This window comes from Hippopotamus amphibius, chromosome 2 (genome assembly GCF_030028045.1).
Source record: "Hippopotamus amphibius kiboko isolate mHipAmp2 chromosome 2, mHipAmp2.hap2, whole genome shotgun sequence".
Lineage (NCBI taxonomy): Eukaryota > Metazoa > Chordata > Mammalia > Artiodactyla > Hippopotamidae > Hippopotamus > Hippopotamus amphibius.
Genome location: NC_080187.1, coordinates 87608795 through 87627117, shown reverse-complemented (window position 1 = coordinate 87627117; position 18323 = coordinate 87608795). Strand labels below are relative to the sequence as shown.

General features: G+C 35.1%; 1 protein-coding gene and 1 pseudogene across 1 annotated transcript in view; both read left to right on the top strand.

Moving 5' to 3' along the window:
* CCDC171 (coiled-coil domain containing 171) overlaps positions 1-18323 on the top strand; it is a 317707-nt gene that overhangs the window by 195342 nt on the left and 104042 nt on the right. The window lies entirely within an intron of this gene.
* Positions 2168-3250, top strand: LOC130846154 (40S ribosomal protein S3a-like; annotated as a pseudogene).

Here is an 18323-nt window from a genome sequence, read left to right as displayed (position 1 = left end):
GAAGATTTGAAATAGATTGCGGAAGGTAGAGAGACCAAGTCAACAACAGAAATATGACCAGTGTGCTTGGTAGCAGTATAATTGGAGGGCTCCTTTGAGACCAATCATTAATTTATGGCAATACAAATTTGCCCAAAGGTGTTTGATTGCTTAGATATATGCACTGAAAAATGAGATCACATAGTTATTGAAGGATTAGATATATTAGACAGGAAAATGGAAATGGCAAGGGATGATAGAGTACAAACAGTTTTATTATTGAATTAATTGGTCATTGGATTTATATTGGATTAAAAAGAAAATGAAGAAAAGAGAGGGCTGATGGACTGGGAGATCAATGAGTGATCATGGAATTTATGGTTAAACAGTAAATCTGAAAGGATATTTGTTTGATATCAGAGAGCAGCATACCTGAATCAGTGCTCTTGGATGCAGAACAAGTTTATGGGATAATAAGGTTCAGAGTCTGAGTATAGAATTGGATTAAGTGGAGGACATGAAGAGGCCAAGGAAATGGAGAGGTCATATTTTTAGATGGGTTGCTCATATTATTTATCAAGTTACCCAGATGGATGGGGTAGGTATTGGAGTGAGACAAAAGCTGTGAACCCATTGCATGTGGCCGAGAATCAGCATAAATGTATTTGCAGTGAGTAGTATTTACAATGTATGTGATTCAATCTAGCATCTAGAGCTACACTAGTATGGTAGCCACTAGCTGCAGGTGGCTATTTAAATTCAAATTAATTAAAATAAAAAATTCAGTTCCTCAGTCACACTATCTACATTTCACAGTAGCCTCATGTGGCTGGTGACTGCCACATTAGCAGCACAGATATAGAAAATACCTGTTATCACAGAAAGTTCTACTGGACAGTGCCGGTGTAGAGGACAGGTGCATCTAGGCCTGTTGCAGACCCATTAAGCATGGAAATCAAAAGTTAACTGCAATATTCTTTCCATAAGGCAGAAACCTTTTAGAGCCAAAGGGCTTAGACAGGCTCTTTCTATTGCTGATCTTGAATTAATACAACATACTTTGAAGGCAGGAACTATAATTAGTTAGATATAACACATCTCTCTATTACTGGGAACTATAAACAAATGAATATGGAAAATGTAGTATGGAAAAGAGTAGAACAAGTTAAAGATGTGTTTATTTTTATTTTTTTCCATTGCCTTAGTCCATTCCTGAGATATTTTATATCATTGACCTGGTCTATGGTAAGTACCTTTAGTGCTACTGTATTTCTGAGGCAGTTTTGTTAGGCAACATTTCTTTATTTAATATGGGTAGTTTGTAAAACAACAAAAGTTGTGTATCTAATGTATTTTTTTCTTGACTTCAAGTAAGCTTGTGTTTAAATTTAGTAACTGCTTAAACTAAGAATTTTATCTGGGATCCCGCCTTATGTATTTTTATGTTTAATAGAGCTCATTCTGTTTAATGGTAGACACTCTATATTAATGGAGTAGGTTAAAGAATGATTGAAATAACAGTTGCTTTAATGAGAGAGTAAATACTTGCAGGAGCTAATACAGAAAGGTGTACCTTAAAATGGGTTGCTTCTGTGACAATACCTGAAGTGTGAGGCACTGGCATGGATATCAAGTGGTTTGTGATGAGGAGATTGATATCAGAGGTGGAAAGGTAGAAATTCATGTTAAGCTGTGGTAAAACATTTGATAAAACTATACTTGTGATAATTTAGGAAGCAAACTCCCCCTATAGTTCTGGGGGAAGTGGTTGGAAAGAATTGGTGATATGTTTTGGCCTTGACTTTCTGCTTTGAACAAGGCATTACAAGAAAGAAAGGAACTCAGGAAAGAATTAGTTGTCTTATGAGCATAAATAAAAGAGAAGAGGGAGTGAATCTAGAAATCTGGGGCCTAGAAGGAGCTGATTATGACTCAGGTCCATGGCAAAGAACAAATTAGGGGTATGGCTTTCTTATTCTAACCTGCCATCTTAGATGGCCTCAAGGTAATCACCATTAAGTTCAAGTACATACACTATACCTGTGTGCGCAAATGGCTACGTGGAAACAGGAAAACCAGTAGAGAGGAAAATCTCCAAGAAAAAATCTTGTAGTTATTGGCTCATGGCACTGACTGGAAGCAAACAAAGTAAAAGCCTACCAAGCCTTTTGGCTCTCTGAGCAGCACCATGGTGGTTGGCAAGAACAAGCGCCTTATGAAAGGTGATGAAAAGGGAGCCAAGAAGGAAGTGGTTGACCCATTTTCTAAGAAAGATTGGTATGATGTGAAAGTACCAGCTAGGTTCAATATAAGAAATATTGGGAAAACACAATTCACGAGAACTCAAGGAACCAAAATCACATATGATGGCTTCAAGGGTTGTGTTTTTTTTTAGGATTTTTTTTTTTAGGATTTTTTTTTAAGCTCTTTATTGGAATATAATTGCTTTACACTCTTGTACCAGTTTTTGAGGTACACCAAAGTGAATCAGCTGTATTTATACATATATCCCCATATCCCCTCCCTCCCGTGACTCCCTTCCACCCTCCCTGCCCTGGCCCTCTAAGGCATCAGCCATCCTGGAGTTGATCTCCCTTTGTTATACAGCAACTGCCCACTAGCTAGCTATTTTATAGTTGGTAGTGTATATATGTCTATGCTACAAAGGGTTGTGTTTTTGAAGTGAGCCTTGCTGATGTGCAGAATGATGAAGTTGCATTTAGAAAGTTCAGGCTTATTACTGAGGATGTTCAGGGCAAAAACTGCCTGACTAATTTCAACAGCATGATCTTACCCCTGACAAAATGTGCTCCATGGTCAAAAAATGGCAGACCATGATCGAAGTTCACGTTGATGTCAAGACTACTGATGGTTATTTGCTTTGTCTGTTCTGTGTGGGTTTTACTAAAAAACACAGTAATCAGATTCAGAAGACCTCATATGCCCAGCACCAGCAGGCCCGCCAGATCCGCAAGATGATAGAAATCATGACCCAAGAGGTGCAGACAAATGACTTGAAAGAGGTGGTCAGTAAATTGATTCCAGACAGCATTGCAAAAGACATAGATGAGGCCTGCCAATCTATTTATCCGCTCCATGATGCCTTTGTTAGAAAAGTAAAAATGCTGCAGAAGCTCAGGTTTGAATTGGGAAAACTCATGGAGCTATATGGTGAAGGTGGGGTAGTTCTGGAAAAGCTACTGGGGATGAGACAGATGCTAAAGTTGAACAAGCTGATGGATATGAGCCAGCAGTCCAAGAATCTGTTTAAAAATCAGAATTTTAGTGGTGACAAATAAAAGATCTTATTTGTGATATTTTATTTCTGATCAGTCTTTTTAAATAATCTGACAATAATCAGATGTTCTGGAAAAAAAATGCCTACAAACTTTTGTGTTGCCAAGAAATCACAAATCTGGACTAAAATAGTCTTATACTCTTTGAGTCTTAAACAGTAAGCCTTAAATGGACTATTCATTTGTCATTTTAATTGATGCTAAGAATTCCATACTGTAAATAAGACAAGTTTGTTTAATTATTCATCTATCAGTGGGCGTTAGATTTGTGTCAGTTTGTAAGGCATTACAGATTTGAGTAAGGAAAGTGAATTCCTGACAGGACCATGGTAGATCTAGTCCTGGTACATACCTGAAACTCAATAATTTTTTTAATTGAATTTAGTCAAATAATAGAGTTACTGTTTGCATTTGCATATGCAGTGGAATAATTGGTAAGGATAATTAAATTTTAGAGTAGGGACGTGATTTGCAGTTTCAATGAATGGAAGGCCTCGGGAATGCCGTGGCATTGATGTTTGTGGTATTCCTTTTGGCACTTGAGGTATTCCTTTGGAAAGGGATAATTTTCCTAGTGTTAATCAATTCTGTCAGTTACAGAGAATTATTGAAAAACAAAGCATCTGAAATAGCCCATTCATTTCCCCAAATAATTTTGATACCTGTAGCTGGTACCAGCCTGGGACTGGGCTTATCTTCTGAAAATCCATTCCATGGCCCCATAGTGAATTGGTTTCTCCTGGTCGACTTACAAATTGTAATTTGATGATGCACTTCTTTGACTTGATGTTTGCATACTATGTGTATACTTGATGTTTGCACAATATGTTAAAAGCAAAATATACCATAAGCTCATAGATAATGTGGTGATATGGGGTATAGGAGTAAATTAGACTCCTATAAACACAAATTTAGGAAATGATAGTAAGTTATGAATTGGTAGCAAACAAGGGGCAGGATACAGAAACAGAATGACATGAGTTTTCTGAACTGACATTGCTTATATGAAAAGAGATTTTTATTTTTTTATGTCAACAATTTAATACAGACATATAAAGGAAGGATTAAATCCTCTCATAATGTTAAGAAATAACCATAGTTAAAAGTTTGAAGCATATCCTTCATACTTGTAAATACAGAGTCATGAAGTCAGAAGAATAATTGAGTATATAAGTATAGTACTTCTCCCTCACATTTGTGTATTCATCCACATATTACTTTTTTTTAAGCTCTTTATTAGAATATAATTGCTTTACACTGTTGTGCCAGGTTTTGCTGTATACCAAAGTGAATCAGCTGTATTTATACATATATCCGCATATCCCCACCCTCCCTATCCCAGCCCTCTAAGTCATCACCCATCATTGAGTTGATCTCCCTGTGTTATGCAGCAACTTCCCAGTAGCTATCTATTTTACGTTTGGTAGTGTATATATATGTCAATGCCACTCTCTCACTTCATCCCAGCTTCCCCTTCGTTCCCCCTCCCCACCCATGTCCTCAAGTCTGTTCTCTACATCTGCATTGGAAAAAGATTTTTAAATTTTGCTTCTCTCTAGTAAGTTTGACATTAAGAATGACTGATTCATTTAGGATTAGAATAAAGCTATAGCTATAGTTGTTCCTTAATTTTTCTTAAGAAAATTTAGCTATCTGTTAAATTCTTTTAACTTTTAATTACATCTGAAACATACTAGATGTGGCTTATTATTTATGGAAAAATTTAATATATTTTTGTATTTATAGGATCATTTAATAAAGCAAAGAATCTTCCTATAGAGTTAAAAAAATCACCTCCTGATTTATCTTTTTTTTTTTAAATAAATTTATTTATTTTATTGGCTATGTTGGGTCTTCATTGTTGCACATGGGCTTTCTCTAGTTGTGGTGAATGGGGGCTGCTTTTCATTGCAGTGAATGGGCTTCTCATTGCAGTGGCTTCTCTTGTTGCGGAGCATGGTCTCTAGGCACACAGGCTTCAGTAGTTGAGGCACACGGGCTCAAGAGTTGTGGCTCACGGGCTCTAGAGCACAGCCTCAGTAGTTGTGGCACATGGTCTTGGTTGCTCCGTAACACGTGGGATCTTCCAGGACCAGGGCTCGAACCCATGTCCCCTGCATTGGCAGGCAGATTCTTAACCACTGTGCCACCAGGGAAGCCCTGATATCATTCTTAAAAAATAAATTCTGGTTATCTAATTAATATATATATATTTGAGCCTTTACTGTGGAAAGCAGAATAGTTAGCTTTGTGGGGAATATATTGAATTTAATTTTAAAAATTACTTACATCCTAATGATTGGTGATGGAATTGAAATGACAATGGATGAGAGCTTCTGAAACTATTTTACAAAATCTTAGATTCTCTGGAACTGTTACAATCTTGTGACTTTCTCCATGCAAAATGTAAGACATTGGTTGAGAGAGAATGACTTAGGGGAGAAAAATAAAGATTTATTCACAGCTAGTCTCCCAAATACTATTTCCTTTGTCTAACTCTGACCCAGTGCTTATTCACAAGTCCTCTTTCATCATCATTTTCTGTCCTGTGCTAACGTCTGCTATCCTGTCTTTCCTCTCATGGAGCTGTTTCAGCCTCACAGGGTCTCAAGACTTGTGCCTCTTCCTCGCTCCCTGTATCATCCCTCACCTTCTTGTAGCTGCTTAGGCTTTTTCTTGCTCATGTCTCTATTTTAATAGAAAATGAACTCTGTACTTTATTATTTTCCATTCTCAAAACTTAATTATGCTTACACTGTGGATAGGAAAGAATAAGTAAGAAGAAAAAAAGTTATGTTTTTCAGATTTCACATGGAATAATTTGCGGAGGTAATTTGGAATTGGAGTAATTGTGGCAAAAGGTCACATTTTATGAATATTTACCTTCTTTTTATTTAAGAGTATCCTAACCTTTATATTATTAATAACATTATTTGCCATACTCTGAGGTTATAGAATGTGAATGTTTCAATGAAGTCATTTTTTTACATAATTTGAAAAAACAGCCATATTTTCTATAGTAATCTTTTAAGCAAAAGAGCCCTCAAATTCATTTACTTTTAAAAATTTAAACATTTTTTAGTTGATGAACCCTGATTATAATAATAATTAACATCTATCACATAACCCATTTTCATAAAGTAGGATTATTAACGTCATTACTTAATTTAAAAGTCTTATCATTTTTTACTTTAATCCCATATATTTTTTTATCTTCCTAATGACTTATACTGTTGAGACCTATAGGGTAGTCAATTATATTTCAAGGTCAGAGAAAAAAGAATTAAGAAAACGACAGCTCTCAGATAATTTTTTAAAAAATAATAATTTAACAGAGAAGATTCAAGCTAGAAGTTAGAAGCTTTATAAAAAGTTTTTTCCATTTTTGTTAGACTGAGCATAGTAGAAAAATATGTAAAAAATAAAATACATTTTCTTTTAAATTTATTATGACATTTTCCTTTTTTTGAAGTACAAGTCCTCATATGTAATTTTAAGATACTTTTTTCCATACTTAAATTTGTCTTCAATGAATTATAATTTGCAATTCGAGTTATGTTTCTTGAGTGCTAACCTTTGGTTAGATTATATTTTAAATATTGCTTAAGATATTTTGAATCATACAGTTCAACTTTGTATAAAATTCTTTTTACAAATGTTACTTAGTTTGCTTTTTCTGATTAAACAAGTTCAGTAAGAAAAACTTTAAAAACACAGAAGAAACATAATTTGTATGTAATCCCGTCAGCAACCATATATAACCATTGTGAGTATTTTGGCAAATAAAACTGGAAATGTGCTATATATATATACTTTTATATTTTGTTTTTTGGGACAGAATGACATTGTTTACACTTACATCATACAAGCATGTATTGGAATATAGACTGTAGGTAAAAGTGGAAACAGAGAGACCCGTTGGAGGCTAACAGTATAATCTAGACCAGAGATGATGGTGGCTTAGAAGGGGTTGGTAGGAGTAAAGAGTGGTGAGATGCTGGACTTATTTGCATTTTGAAAGTAAAACTTACAGAATTTCTAATGATTTAAATGTGAAGTATGGAAGAGTTGAATCGAGGATGAACTTCAGCAACTGGCTGAATAGGATTGACATTTAAGATGATTTTAAAACGTTATTTTTTTATTTTTATTTATTTATTTTTTATTTTTTATTTTTTTGGGGGTACACCAGGTTCAATCATCTGTTTTTATACACATATCCCCATATTCCCTCCCTTCCTTGACTCCCTCCCCTCGAGTCCCCCCCACCCTCCCTGCCCCAGTCCTCTAAGGCATCTTCCATCCTCGAGTTGGACTCCCTTTGTTATACAGCAACTTCCCACTGACTATTTTACAGTTGGTAGTATATATATGTCTGTGCTACTCTCTCGCTTCATCTCAGTTTCCCCTTCACCCCCCACCCCCTCCCAAACCTCGAGTTCTCCAGTCCATTCTCTGTATCTGCATCCTTATTCTTGTCACTGAGTTCATCAGTACCATTTTTAGATTCCGTATATGTGAGTTAGCATACAATATTTGTCCTTCTCTTTCTGACTTACTTCACTCTGTATGACAGATTGTAGTTCTATCCACCTCATTACATATAGCTCCATCTCATCCCTTTTTATAGCTGAGTAATATTCCATGGTATATATATGCCACATCTTCTTTATCCATTCATTTGTTGATGGGCATTTAGGTTGTTTCCATGTCCTGGCTATTGTAAATAGTGCTGCAATAAACATTATGGTGCAAGTTTCTTTTGGGATTATGGTTTTCTTTGGGTATATGCCCAGTAGTGGGATTATTGGATCATATGGTAGTTCTATTTGTAGTTTTTTAAGGAACCTCCAAATTGTTTTCCATAGTGGCTGGACCAATTTACAGTCCCACCAACAGTGCAGGAGAGTTCCCTTTTCTCCACACCCTCTCCAACATTTGTGGTTTCCAGACTTTGTGATGATGGCCATTCTGATCGGTGTGAGGTGATACCTCATTGTGGCTTTGACTTGCATTTCTCTGATGATTAGTGATGTTGAGCAAAACGTTATTTTTTTTTTTTTAAATGGCTAGTTTTTTGGGGGGAGGAGGGCATGCCGTGTGACATGTGGGATCTTAGTTCCCTGACCAGGAATGGAACCCATGCCCCCTGCAGTGGAGGTGTGGCGTCCTAACCACTGGACCGCCAAGGAAGTCCCTAAAATATTATTTTAATGAGCCATATAATGTTCCATCACATGAATGTGCTGAAATGTGTTTAACTCTTTTCCTGTTGTTGGATAGTCAGATTGTGTCCATTTTTCACTGTTAAAAATTAAGGTCAAAAACAAATACCGTATGCTAACTCATATATATGAAATCTAAAAAAATGGTACTGATGAACCCAGTGACAGGGCAAGAATAAAGATGCAGACACAGAGAATGGACTGGAGGACATGGGGTTGGGGGCGGGTGGCGAAGGGGAAGCTGGGACGAAGTGAGAGAGTCGCACAGACATGTATACACTACCAACTGTAAAATAGATAACTAGTGGGAAGTTGCTGTATAACAAAGGGAGATCAACTCCATGATGGCTGATGCCTTAGAGGGCCAGGACAGGGAGGGTGTGAGGGAATCGCGGGAGGGAGGGGATATGGGGATATATGTATAAATACAGCTGATTCACTTTGGTGTACCTCAAAAACTGGTACAAGAGTGTAAAGCAATTATATTCCAATAAAGAGCTTAAAAAATAAAAAAATAAAAAATAAAATAAATATTAAGATAAACATCTCACAATGAAGTCTTTGATCATAGAGCTGATTATATTCTCAAGATAGAGCTCAAGACGAAGTGAGAGAGTAACACAGACATATATATACTACCAACTGTAAAATAGTCAGTGGGAAGTTGTTGTATAACAAAGGGAGTCCAACTTGAGGATGGAAGATGCCTTGGAGGACTGGGGCGGGGAGGGTGGGGGGGACTCGAGGGGGGGGAGTCAAGGAAGGGAGGGAATATGGGGATATGTGTATAAAGACAGATGATTGAACTTGGTGTACCCCCCAAAATAAATAAATAAATAAATAAATAAATAAAAAGAGTAAAAAAAAAAAGAGCTCAAGAAGCAGATTTATTGGGTCAAAAGATATAGATACTTTAAAATGGTGTGTGTGTGTCTTTAAAGCTGTGACTATTTTTTCACAACCTGTGTTTATATTGGGTGTATACATATGAAAGGGGGTATAAGAGCATGTGCTTGACCCCATTCTCATCAGCTTTGAGAATCATTTCTTGTTACCCAGAAAACACCAGTAAAAACAAATCAAAACTGGGAACCTTTGCCAGTTTGGCAGGTAAGGAATGTTTTGTTTTGCACCAAGCATAAAAAGGAACAACAAATTTCCCCTTACACAGATGTTTTTTGTTCACATAATTTTGTGTAAAGTTAGTTTGCTATTTGTAATGTAGTTTTCGAAAAGAGGAAGAACTAACATTTCTGAGTATATACTTCAGTTAGACACATTGTAAGGCACTTCATATTATTTTGCTTAACAGTTACAAGATGTTACAAATAAATATTATTTACATTTTATATATGAAGAAAAAAATGTCTGCAGAGAACTTGGGAATATACATGATGAAGTTGCTTTATATGAAAGAATATACATTTGTTAATATTGCTTAAAAGGCTTCTCTTTGGGACCTTAAAGAGTGTTACTGTTGAAAAGTTGTAATATTAATTTGTCACAGCAGGAAGTTTTCATATATTTAAGAAAAATAAAATGCTTCACACCTATTTAAAGGGAAAGTTGATAAGTGCTATATGTTTTCTTTGTGTATTATACAGATAGTTCCACAACAGAGTAAAACATTATTTGCCTTTTCACAAATTCATTCTTAGGTTAGTTTTAGAACAGACATTATTACTTCTGCACTTGAAAACATGCATATTCCTATCACCTGCCTTATGTTGCCCACTTAAGGAAAATTCAGTAGTAATGAATCTGATTTTCCCTTATCAAGCCTTTTAATCATATTCTGAATTGAACTACATGGTAGAGACAATTCTTTCCTGAGCTTTATAAAAAGAAATTATACAATTTATTTTCAAAATTCCCGTTTTAGTAAATAAGAAATAACATTCGCTTTTCCATTTTCAATATTATTCATATATATTATACCTATATGCATGCATATATACACATACTCAGTTATATGTGTATACATACACATACTATATACAATTATAAACTTTATAAGAGTAAATTACATATATTTCATGTATGTGAAATTACATTATATATACTAATTATATAGTCATGTATTTCATTATATATAAATTTTAGATATTATACAGGTGTAAAATGCAATTTGTAACAACATAATTTTATATATAATTATTTATTTCTACCTGTATGTTAATTGTCTATGTAAATGTATAAACTACATGTACGTATATCTGAATGTATTTAGGAATGTATATTGTTAGAAACCTATTCCATGACATGCTTTGGGTGTGGTCTTTGTTGTTTGCATGTTCAGTCTTCTATTGGCTCTTTGCCTTTAGGTCGCTTCCAGCAGTTGGTGGTATGCTGCCCCCGGGTGGTAGCAAGTGCTTATGGTCTGAATTTACAAAGCTTGTGGTTTAGTAAGATCTAGATTTCACAGATTTTCTTTTTTTGCAATTAAGAAAAGTCTTTTATTAAAATTGCTGAACAGAGCAAAGTTCATGCAGGAAGCCGACTCATTTCTATTGTATAAACTCTTAAGAAACAAATATCTGTGTACAATTAGATATCTTTCTTACTAATTCTTTACTATTTATCCCTCGACTCATCATGGCACCGTGGTTGGAGTGGTGCCTTCTAATTTACTCTGGCAGCCTGTAGTGGTCAAATCATTGTCTGAATCCCATCGTGGTTCACAGTACTATTATGAGATAGTCATTATATTTGTGGCTTTGAGATTTTATCAGCTGTTAAAATGTTTCCTTTCCTCTTGGGTTCTCAGACTTGGATGGTGGTAATCCATATACTAAGAGAAAAGTTGGGGCATTTCCTTTTTCTCTTTTTTGGTCTAACTCTCCGAAGTTTCTCCTCTCATGGCATGGAAGCAGGAAATGGAATCACCCTAGCTTTTCTTCTTCTTCCATCTACGACTGAATTTCAGATGAGAATACTTTTCTAGCTCACAGTGTTAGATATAAAATCCATTGATTTGCCTCATGTTTGCAGAATTCATACTGCTACAGCCTTCTGCCTTAAATACATCAATCCCAAAATTGGTAGCAGGAAGTACAGACAAGGAGTAGATGAAACCAGGCAATGGGGGGAATCAGTCATCCTAGCATTAGTTCAGGGAATGTTCCTTTGATGTAGGCATAGTGGGAATGTGGCTCTCACACCTGTGGATTCTCATGAGGATTCTGAGTCATGCTAATAATGTAACTCCTTTGGATTAGATGCTTTATAAACATTTTCTGTAATCCTGGCAATTACCTGGAGAGATAACATATAATAACACAAATATAAATTATGAATATATAATGAATTAATCTGAGTTATTAATAAATTTCCCCAGAGACATATATTTGTAGACTTTGGAGTCAGAATTTGAACTCAGGATCTGCCCAACTTCATACTGTACTCTATTTCCAATACAGCATTTTCTTTCAGAGTTTGGGGAATTTTACTTTGTTTCTATGAGAGATTTTTTTAAAAAAGAAAATTGGTTAAATAGCTAGAAATGGAAATTGGAATAATTCTGTAAGTGTCTTAATCTGCAGCTATGTAGCTTTCAAATGCTTTTCTTCAACTGAGTGTTTATAATTTACACTGAAGTGCAGTTCAGTACTGGTGGCAGGAGAGTACCAAAATGAGGTAGCTGGTAAGCCTCGGAAGATTAACATTTTACCTTGTGCAGTAATACTCGATAGATGCTTCAGAATTCATTCTCATTTCCTCCTGGTTTTTTTTCCCCTCTTTTCTCTTTCTGGAACACCTATTAGTCTGTCAGAAGTCAAGTATCCTATCTCGATCCTCTGTGGTTCTTATAATTTCTCTTCCATTTTCTGTCTTTGCATTTTAGATTGTAGTAAAGTCTGTAAATTTCTCTTAAATTTTCTATTTAAGTATTTTATATTGGTATCATATTTTTAATTTCTAAGAATTGCTTTTAATTCTCTGGTTCTTTTTCCATAACATCTTTGTAAGGTAGTTTCTATATCTTCTTAAATTGTGGTTTTTTCTTGTGTGTTTTAATAGACAATAAACAATTACTTAAGTTCTCTTTCTCCTGAGGTATGTGTGTATATATATATATATATATTTTTTTTTTTCCCTCTTTGTTTCTGTTGCTTCCTTTCTTTCATGTTGGAGGTGTGGAAGATTGCATTTTCCCAATGACCACAGCAGTATTTTTGGTCCCACAAGTGCTTCCAGAACCTTGCTACTCTCATGTCAAGAAGTGAGGTCTGTATCCCTCCCTCTGAAGTTGGATAGGCCTTTTGACTGCGCTTATGAATAGAAGAAGAACAAAGTGCCACTGCAGGACTTGTAGGACCAGGTCATAGAAAGCAGCATGGCTTTGGCCCATTCATTCTTTTGTTCTCACTCTTGTCTCTCTATGGACTGTCTCTCAGTGTTCTCAGTTGGAATCTGGCCATCATTCTCTGAGGAGGCCCAGGTCACATGGTGAACTATGCACGGCTCTTTTCAGCTAACGGCCCGAGCCAAGGTCTCTTCTAGCAAGCCAGCATCAACTGCCAGAGATGTGTGAATGAGCCTTCAGATGATTTCACACTCTAGCCTTCTGCTGAGGCCCCAGTTATCAGGGAGCAGAGACTAGCAGTCCCTGCTGTGCCCATTTTATTTCCTCATCCCAGAATGCATGAGCCTAATAAATAGTTGTTTTACACCACTGCGTTTTGGAGTAATTTGTTATGTAGCCCTGGTAACTGGAACCTAGGCTTTCCTCAAATTTATGGCAAGATTTGTTTGGTCATTCATATTTACAAATGAAGAAAAAGAAAAGCTAATTAGGCTCTCTTTGAACAGAGACAAGACTTGGGGCTGGTTGGCTTTCCTTTAGAATGGGCTGTGAGCTTGTTGTTAGGCTGTGTGACCCCCAAATGTCAGTAGTGGTCTTTGTTCTGTGGCACTGTCATCCATACCTAGCTGCCTGTTTCTCAGAGAACTCATCCAATTCTTGTTTGGTTTTAGTTTGTTTTATGGAAAACATTTCTTTTTTTCCATTGCAGGTAGATGTCTGTTTACAGCAGGTTCTGCCTGGTTGGCGGAGGGGCATGTGGATGTGGTTGGTCATTCTGAGTGTAGTCTTTCAAATAATTTCTTTCTTCTGCTCCTGGACTTATTCCTGCCTTGTATTGTACCTTGTGTTTTCATGCCTTGAGTCTCTCCTAGGTTGTAGAACACTACCATGCCTCTTTTCTGTACTCTTCTTCCACATGGACTCTAGACTGAAGGCTGAAGCTTCCTCTGCTGCACTTCATTTGTCAGCTGTTTTTGCTTTTCATATATATTTATAGAAAATTTTCTTCTGTTGATAGCCCTTGTCCCTTTATTTTTGTTGGTACTTCTTTTGTTTGTTGATATTTCTTCCTAAAATGGAGTTTTTGAAGGGAGGAGAAATGTCATTTTGAATTGGACTTTGGGCCTTCTTAAATCAGTTGCCTGACTATATATTTCTATAGAAATCTTGCATTTCATCTAAGTTTGAAAATATATTCGTATATACCTAGGAGTATGCCCTATCTTTCCTTATAATCATTAAAAGTTAACGCGTTTCTGATGTTATCACCTCTTTCTTATTCCTAATTTTTTGTATGTGTTTTTAATCTGATTAAGCTAGGTGGGTGAGAGTGTCCTAAGTTTTGTTTTTTGTACATTGGATAGGCCACTTGGGTTTAAAAATTTTGTGATACGTGAACCTCTAGTTTGTTGTAGCCAAATAAGCTTTTCTGCTTCTAAGCTATGCCTGACCAATTAATGTTAGAATTCTCCATATATGATCTGCTTTCCTCTGGGCTAGAATGAGGAAAAAGGATTAAGTTTGTTATTTCTTTTTACCCATTAAAAAAATGTGAGGTGAGGACCTTTCTTTCTTAGAAGTCTTTAATAGTAAAACTTCATAATAGAGTGAATATAGAGGCTATAGAATTGAGAGGAATAAAAGATGAATTAATATTTTACTTTATAAGATTAATATTATTTCTAACATAAAGAGATAGGGTGAGCGATCAGTTTGGGTAATGCAAGAAAGATTATGATTTCAAGTTTTGGTTTCATTTAATTTGAGATGATCATAAATTTAAGTGAGGAAATATGTAATTGGTAGTTGTAGTAAAGTGTTGTTAAAGATGTAAGGAGTAGATAAAATCTTGAAGATTTGAGAGAAAGAGCAGACAAATGTAGGAAAGATCTAAATTTGGAAAGCAATAAAGAGGAGGTATAGAAAAACAGGACCTAGAAAAGTCATATGTGAAGAATTTCATTGAAAGCATTTCCAATGGTGTCAAATGCCTAGAAATATTATGTAGTAAGTTTGAATCAATTTTGAAAATTTTGTTTAAAATATTTCTGCATAGGCTTAGATTTATATGTGGAAACTCTTTAAGAGAAGATACTTTTCAAAGGAAAAATTTATTCAACAAATAGCTGTTCCTGTCCCCAAGTACATCTCAGTTAAACAGGAGAGAACAGGTAGGTGTACTTGTAAATGTAATACAGAATAGAGAGGGCCAGCATAGAGATAGAGGCTACTACAGAAGTACTACAGAAGCCCGAATGATATTATTTGTAAAAGCCATAGGTTGTCAGAGAGTAGTTAAGGTTTTCATTAAAACTATTTTTCTCTGTAAAATTATTTCACTCTTTTCTAAAAACAGGTGGGAAGAATTAGCTTCTGTTTATTTGAAAAAGGAATCACCAGGGTTTGTGTATCCTTAGTTCATAAGTGAGCTTTCTCCTTCTTGATTGGCATATAGAAGAGGCTGGGAACTGGATTCTGACACGTTGAGTCTTGCCTCGGCTAGAACAGTGGTGGAACCAGAGGCCAGATTTCACATGGCAGAGAATAAAAGACTTTAGTTTGTTTATTGACTGATAACTGCTAGACACTTCAAATATATTATCACGTTCAATCCTTACAGCAACTCATGATATAGGCAGCATAATTTCCTGTTTTGCAGATTAGGAAATTAAAAACTCAGGGATGTTAGTAATTTGACCAAAGTTCCTCAGCAAATAAATATTAAAGTAGGAATTTGTATTTAAATTTGTTGGCTTTAAAATTCCTATTCTTATTATATCTGGTTTGTGGATGGGAAATGGAAGTAGTAGATGTAGATTTTTACTTTTGGGGAATTAACAATGACGAAAAGAAAAGATGATACCTGATAACCTGAAGGAAGATTATGATAAAGTGAAGTTTAAAGAAATGAGGACCATGTAGGTATGTCTGAATTGAAGGCCATGATTCTGAAAATACATAAAGATGACAGAGAATGAGAAGAAAGTTAAGAAGAGAGAGATGAAAGATCTGAAGATGTGAGATTTGGGGTAAATAGGGTATCATGAAAGTTAGTTACTAATTTTAAGGTCTAAATCATCTAAACCTTAAATAGCTATAAATTTGCTTACCATGTGTTTTCTCTCTTACTGAGAAGACTTGGTAAAACTAGCTATAAAAGAGCTTCATATTATATATGTTAAAACTATGTGTAAACTGTATGTAAGAACTATGTTAAAACTCCATGTAAGTGCTATGTGTCATAATAGTAGCAAATATGAAAAGAAGCTTCCTACTGAACGAGTGGGACTGGAAAAGTCTGTGGAGATTGTAAACGATAATAAACTTATCAGTCATCTTTGGTAGAGAAGTTGGTGTCCTATAGACTTGTTGAGATCTGACTAGGTTATTGGTCCTCAAGCAGTGATTCAACTGGTAATACCCAGAAAATTCCTTGTTGGAATTTTGGAATAGTTATTTGGATATTATTTGGAATAGTTTTTGTACTTTCATAAGTAGCTAAAGCATTAAGTATATCTAGTTTAAATATTTTTACAAGAAAGTGTTTTTGTTGTTGTTTCTATGGAGGTGAAAAGTTCTGAGAAGTAAAGCATGAAAGATTTATCAGATCTGGATAACCTGTTGAGATTTACTTTAGCTTTAACTATTTCACGTATGCTATAAACAGAGGGTACATAAACAACCTCTGTAATATTATAATTCATATATTATTCCAGAGACAGAAGAAAGCAGGGATATTTATTTTCTAAGTTCTGTTACTACTGTTTGCTGCTTTATTAGAAAGCATATTAAAACAGAGATTTCCCCCAAACAAAACAAACCTCCAAACAACTACCAAGTCTTTCTAATCAATTCAAAAGATAATAAAGTCTGTAATAATAGGAAGTGCAGACATTGAGATTGAGGTATTCTCCTTTAATGCTGTTCTCGTCACATGAAACCATGCACCCAAAGTCCTTGACCATAATGTCAGAAACTTTTCTCTGAAATACTGATTCTCTGCATATTACTGGGAGTAGAAAGTGAAGCATTGGATATTAGAGGGCAATCAAGAACCTATTAGTATTGTGCATTTTTTGCACTTCTATAGAGATAGATTGCAAACACTGTTTAAGAATTGTGTAGAATCTTAAGTATTCAGAAATTGAACATTGAGATCCTGTTGAAGAATTTGTTTAAAGTTGAGTGATCCATCATATTATAAAAGAGTTCTTTAGAGCCATTTACCAATTGTGGCTCTCTCCCCCCATCTTTTCTTAAGGCCATATCTTAATTTTTATCATCACAGAACTGTATTTTGTAAGTACTTTTAAAAAATGTTAGCAACTTCAAAGATCAAATGGAAATGAAACTAGAAGTTAGATCATGTAAAAGAAACGTGCTACACTAGGAAAATTTTTAGCGTCTAAGAATTAAAACCACACTTGACACTTTCTTAATCTTCTATTTCTATTAACTTATGAAATCTGGAGCTGGAGGCTTAATGGTATTATTTCTACATTGTAATTATACTAATAAACATCTTGTCCATGACCTTGGAATTTATAGTGCAGTAGGAAAGATTTATTGACTTATGCTTTGGAAGAAAAATGGGATTATTGCCTAAGTAGATTGCATGCTAAGCACATGTACTTGCATACCATTTATTCCAGTTAGTTTGAGCTGTTAACTCGTCTTTAGATTTTCTTTCAAAAATAGAGAGGGTTCTTGTTAAATCCAGATTCCTGAGAGATGGTTCTCACATTATTGAGTTGACTACAAAGTAACTACTTTACCTTGAAATGTGCAAGAGGAATCAATAGGCCTACAAAACTGCCTTTTAAGAAAATGTTTGAAATCGTATTTTTCCTGGTAGCCTAAATATCAATATATACAACTTTTCTGGGTTTCTGTCTTTCTCTGGTTTCGTTGCAGTATTAAAGTCCCTTATAGTTAGAGGGTGTTTGAGTATTGTTTTTGATTTTTCTTTTGTCCCCTGTGCTGGCCTCCTATTTGTTTGTTTTGCTTTCTGAGAAGAAGCACTACTTTTACAAGGAATTGTGCTTCGGATGCCTTTACTTTTCATCTTAATCTAATATCCCTATGATCTTCATTTCCTTTTCATTAAAGTTTAAGTCTAAAAAGATTTTATTTTTTAAACTTTTGGTTGTGTAACACCATAGAAAGGCCACATAAACCTACAATGGGTATTTACATGTTGAAACTAGTTCTCAGTGATGTGCAAGTCAGATCTCTTTCTCCTCTAATTTGCCCTTATTCGGTTGTGGTTGGCATTTGATCTCTTGACACTCCATCCTTAAATGGAGTAGAATTTTAGTCTGAAATATACATTTCTGTCTGAAAACCAGAGTTTTCAAGTATATGTAAATTATCTGGAATGTTGTAAATTATATTCATTTATATTATGCTGCATAAAATATATAATGACTGAAGTTGATTTTTGCCATGTTAAATGAGAGTCTTTAGTTTCTTTAAAGAATTTCCTCTGTGATTAATTGCATTGATAATATGCTAAAA